This window comes from Echinops telfairi, unplaced genomic scaffold (genome assembly GCF_000313985.2).
Source record: "Echinops telfairi isolate 266 unplaced genomic scaffold, ASM31398v2 ScPeMD7_7469;HRSCAF=8507_0, whole genome shotgun sequence".
Taxonomy (NCBI): Eukaryota; Metazoa; Chordata; class Mammalia; order Afrosoricida; family Tenrecidae; genus Echinops; species Echinops telfairi.
The window spans coordinates 42767935-42773959 of NW_022111372.1; the positions used below are offsets into that span (position 1 = coordinate 42767935).

The 6025-nt window shown below is 37.4% G+C and overlaps 1 pseudogene; it reads right to left on the reverse strand.

Annotated features, from left to right (window-relative positions):
• Positions 1-3118: 3118 nt before the first annotated feature.
• Positions 3119-3252, reverse strand: LOC115873691 (annotated as a pseudogene).
• Between the last annotated feature and the right edge of the window lie 2773 nt (positions 3253-6025).

Here is a 6025-nt window from a genome sequence, read left to right on the forward strand (position 1 = left end):
AAATTCATTAGGAGAAGAGTTTTGTGTATGCACATACAAGGCTACAAAAAATGAGGCTCATTACAAAACCATATATGTGTATATATATATATATATACACACACATATATATACACACACAGAGATAAATAGTGATTTTGACTCCCTTTACAAAAAAAAAAATTTAAAGATACTTAAAACCTTATTCTTTGGACAAGGTCGAGTGTTACTAACTCTATTTCAGTGCATTGGGTGCAATTTGACAAAACAAATTGTTTCTTTCTGCTCCAAACTATTTTTTCTTTTTGCTTTGGGATTGTTTCCATCAATTGTATCTTAGACAAAATCATCAGAATTTTAGTAATATGTTAAAAAAAAGTTTGAGATTATAAACCTAAAAATAAAGCTAGATTTTGAATTCAGTACCTATATATTTACAGATTACATTTGATCAATTAATCTAATAATACATTAGCATACTAACCACTTTTTTCTTCTATAAACAAGTATAATATCTTCTCAAAGAGTGCCAACACGTGCTACTTACTTACATATGACTGCGTATTAATTTCTGAAAAGCTGGGATAAAAAGAAACCTTTATTCTATTTCCTTATTTAAGCGTTTTCACTTTCACATGCGACTAGAGCCCTCAAATATGGATTAGTTGTCTTCATCACAAATATTTGCTACTATAAGTGTGATAGAAATAACTTGTTTGTACAGCGGCAGGAACTGGACAGTTTCCAGTTCAATGAGACCAAAGAAGACAATTTCCCTTTCAATGAGAAAAATATCACTCCAAACTTGTCTAAGGAAAAGATAAAATCCATGTTTTCAAGGGTGAAATTCAGAAGCTGGGATAGCTGGTCTAAATAGGTTTAAGAACACCGAGGGGAGAAAGATGTGGGACAAGACAGACAAACAGAGTGATTGTAATGTGAATCTGGGGAATATAGACCAGACATAGCCCCAGAGGAATGGGGGTATTTGGTGGAAAAGTTTTTCTTTTTATGATGCTCATGGTAGAAAGAGAGGAAGTTTCAATACAGTCCTCAAAGATTAAGCTAGGATATCTATATAGGAGACATTAAAACCCATTAATCCCAGGTATCAAGTTAATCATTTCACCACATGAAATAACCAAAAGTCATTTTATATTGTTTGTGTTCTAGAAAAGTTAAATTCTAGAATTTTAATTAAATGTTTACATACAGAAATAAACATACCTATTTTGATGGTTCCCAGGGATGGGGGAGAGAGAAGGAGCATCTCTAACTACATAACAGACATATACAACTTTGGCTGAGGCAAACGCAGAGTTCAATAAAAGAAAATATCACTAATACAAAAGAAGTTATAGAAGTGCACAAGCAACAAAATCATTACTAATACATTCACAATCACACAACATCAACAATAAAAGTAATTAAGCTGGATATATAGACATATATATATGCGCTTTAATTGCAGCGCTGGAGAAGAACCTTGAAAGCACCATTGACTTCTGAAAAGACAGACACGTCTGTCTGGGAAGAAGTGCCCGCAGTGCTTCTTGGAGGAAGGATACTTTGCCTCATGTCCTTCGGCCATGTTGTTAAGAGTGACCAGTCCCCAGAGAAGGACATGTTTGGTAAAGCAGAGGAGCAGTGTGTCAAAGGAAGGCCCTCAAGCAGAGGGATTGCACAGTGGCTACAACAATGGTTCAGCACAGGGTGGCGAAGGACCGTGCAGTTTCATTCTGTTGTGCATATGGTCCCTGTAGATTGGAACCAACTGAATAGTAACTGACAACAATAACAACATGATTGGATATGCACAGACAGGCAAGCTGAATAGAATTTATCATTGGATTGCTTACGTGATGTTAGATCACATGGGGAGGCTTTAACTGACAAATAACAAAAGTGTAGACCCAGTTAACACAAAACCAATCTATCTTAACTGTCATCAAACAAATATATTGGCCTTTAGGATTCATGATTCTTGGGTTTTATTATAAACATTATATCACCTTGAAGAAATCACATTAATTATTCTCATGATATTTATATATTTCACATAGAAATACTAACTTTTTGAGTCAGGATCTAATGTTTAGATAAACCATTTGGTATAGAATTTGTGGTAGTGACATAATTTCATGTCAACTTGTAGATAAGTATACTGTAGTCTACCCTGTCAATCAGTTCATAGCCTGATGATGCCTCTGTGTGGGCGTGGCCTTCTCAAGAGGATTCTGGGAACTTCTGCTCTTTCTCCCGGTACGTGGGCCATCCTCTCTCTCTCTGCCTTAGTTTTCCTGTTGAAAAGCTACACAGAAACTTGCTGAGACCTGCAAGAGACTCTCCCTCTGCTTCACCTTCCTGTCGAGGAGCCACACTTGGAGAGCTGAAGGAGCCATGGTGAAACCCATGCCGGGGTTGAGCTACTTCCACTGACATTGGATCCACAAGATTTCGCCCCACTGGCCTGTGATCCTCTTGCATTTTGCATCACTTCATGTGCTGCATGAGGTTGAAGAGGAATGTATGGATTAATATCGGATTCATGGGGTAATATCAGATTCGTGGACTTGATCTGGACTGGGCTGGGATGTTTTATTACTACACAATTACTCTTTTGTATAAAGATCTTTCTTATACATATATGAGTGTCTCTGGATTTGTTTCTTTAGTCAACACAGACTAACAGAAATATATTGAAAGATCATCAAATGGTTTCTGCCAGGTCAATTAATTTGATCCCATGGCAAATTATTTTCAGTACTGTGATTATTGCAGCTACTCTTATTCTATTTATACTTCTGTCATTTTTTACTTTTAAAGAAAGAAAATAAAAATATTAATTGCAAATGTAGACTGCTCCACAAACCAATATACCCATTTTAAGTTGGAGAAAGCGAGCTCATGAAAGCTGTGTCTGTTCTATTGTTCCACCAGGGGCACATTGTAAATTAAGGATTCAAGTCTTTCTAACACGGTCAGAGATCAGTTTTTGGTGTACATAGTTAGTATTTTAGGATTGCTGTTCTCAATTATGTCTGTCATGCTTTGATGCCTGCCATGTTAGGAGCAAATTATGTATGCAATGTTAGGAACGATTGTGAGGCGGGCACAGGACCGAGCAGTGTTTCCTTCTGTTGTGCACAGGGTCAAGTTTCCCACATTTGGGGGAATCGCAGGGGTCAGCACGTCCGGAGTGCAATGGATAAGCCTCGCCCTGGGAAACCTACCTTCGTGATCATGGTATCTCCTCTGCCAGGTATCAAGTTTTGATTTTCAATATTGAAATAGTCTATGGAAAAAATATTGAATGATGCAGGAAGCATCAAGGGAAGGTGGAAAGAATACATTGTATCAAAAAGAACTAGTTGCCAGTCCACCATGTCAGGAGGCAGCATGTGAGCAAGAGCCAATGGTGCTGAAGGAAAAAGTTTAAGCAGCATTATACTATACAAGGCTCCAGAAATTGATGGAATACCCATTAAAATGTTTTACCAAGCTCATGAGCAACTGGAAGCCCTCACTCATCTATATCAGGGAAGCTGGTAGACAGCTGCTTGGCCAAGACATCCATATTTGTGTGCATTTTAAAGAAGGATGACACAATAATGTTCAAACTATATATCATTAATATCACATGCAAGTAAAATTTTGCAGAAGCATCTAACAGCAGTTGCAGCAGTACATTGACAGGGAGCTGCCAGAAGTTCTGGCTGGATTCAGAAGAGGACATGGAACCAATGGATATCATTGCTATTGTCATATGGACCTCGGCTCAAAGCAGAAAATGCCAGAAAGATGATTATTTGTGTTTTATTGACTATTCAAAGACATTAGACTTTGTGAACCATACTAAATTATGGATAATCTTGAGAAGAATGAGAATTCCAGAACACTCCCTTGTGCTCATATGCAACTTGTACATGGATCAAGGAGCACTTGTGCAAACAGAACAAAGGAACAGTGCATAGTTTACAATCAGGAAAGGTGTGTGTCAGGGTTGTGTCCTCTTATCATACTTGTTAAATCTGTATGCAGAGCAAATAATCAGGTAAATTTGATTCCATGAAAAAGAACGTGTCATAAGGAGAGGAGGAGGGTTTATTAACAACCTGAGAAATGCAGACAAAGCAAGCTTGTATCCTGAAAGTGAGGCACTTGCCAAGGACCAAGGATTGTAGCTTTCTTTGGATTACAGTTCAATATAAAGAGACCAAATTCTCACAACTGGGCCTGTAGGTAGCACCATAATCAATGGAGAAAAGACTGAAATTGTCAAGGACCAGAGATCCTGTCTTGCTAGGATCCACAATCAATGCTCATGAAAGCAGCCGTTAAGAGATCAACTGAAGCATTGCATTGGGTCTTGCTGCACAAGATCCTTTTAGAGTTTTGAATGGCAGGGAGTTTACTTTGAGGACTGAGGTGCTCCTGGCGCAAGCCATGGCATTTTCCATGGCCTCATATGCATGTGAAAGTTGGGTATTGAATAAAGAATACTGAAGAAGAATTGATGCATTTGAATTGTGGTGCTCACGAATAATATTTAAAATATAACGGACTTCAAAGAAGACAGAGTTGTCTTAAAAAGATCAGAGTGCTCCTTAGAGGCAAGGGTGGCAAGACTTTGTCTTACATATTTTGTACATATTATCAGGAGAGACCTGTCCCTGGAGAAGGACATCGTTCTTGGTAACATGAAGGGGCAGCAAAAAAGAAAAAGGCACTCAAGGAGATGAATGAGCACAGTGGCGGCAACAATGAGCTCAGTCAAGAACAGTTGTGCGGATGGAGCAGGATCGGGCTGTATTTTCTTCTTTTGTGTATTGTCCCACTGTGGGTCAGAACTGACTCGATGGTGCCTAACAACAACATATAAGAATATATACTGTTAGCCTCTACCATGCATGCTTCTGATTTTATCACTATAGAATTTACAATGAAAAAGATTTAGATTTTCACCTAACAGGAATGTCTATTAATTATTTTAAAAATTATTCTCCTAAGATCTTGATGCTTTTTGCAGCTGTACCAATCAGAATTGCTTTGAAGTCTTTTTTTATATCCACGTAAAATATGTTACTAATTTATAGTTCCTCCAGTGTCTTATAAAACTGCAGGTTTTTGCCATCATTGATAATTATAATCCTGTTAAGCTATGTGTAAAATATATTATTATTGTCAGTACAAATATTATAAGAAAATTATGATATTACATAGTATTATTAAGTTATACAATTAAAAAAATATTGAGTACTATTGAGCAAGCTCCAAAATTAGCTGAACTGTGTATATAGAATTCATGATAATATCTACTACATGTACATCCCCAATTCTAGGTCCATTTTACCTAAAAGTCTATGAATTAAATAACAGGTTGCTTTCCTACAAATACAATGGTTGCTTTACCTGCAAAAACAATGGTAAACCAAGGTTAACAATCTCTATAATTGTGTATGAGGGGGGGGAGATGTGCAGTAGTTATTATTCCATTCAAATGCTGGAGTTGCAACTTGGGATGCCACTCACCCAGGACATTTTTTTCTCCCCTATGAGCAAATCCCCCAGTAATTATACTCCATAGATGTTGTCTCCGTACATTAGCTGTTTCCTTTTGTATTAATTTCCCTGGAGATATTTGGCCAAACTCTTAGAAAATATTTCCTCACTGGTGGATACAGGAGTTTTTGGATCTCTTTCTTCCTATGAAAGATTAGGGCGTCTCAAGGGTGTTTTAATTTTAAATAGTCACAGTCTCTCTTGGCAATCTAAGTCTTTTAAAAACATATAGCTTTATATAATTATAACCAGTTCCTTGTGACAATTAGAGTGTACATTGATATTTTATAAAATGCCACACTCATAAGTTATGACTATATATACAGAACTTTTCCAAGTTCTGAATATCTGACTTAGGAGGTAATAGAAGCCGTGATGGTGGTGTTGGACTCTGATCCACACGGTTAGCAATTCCAAACCACCTGCGGGAGAAGGACTGGGCTTTCTACTCCTATAAACAGTTACAGCCTCAGACACGTACAGG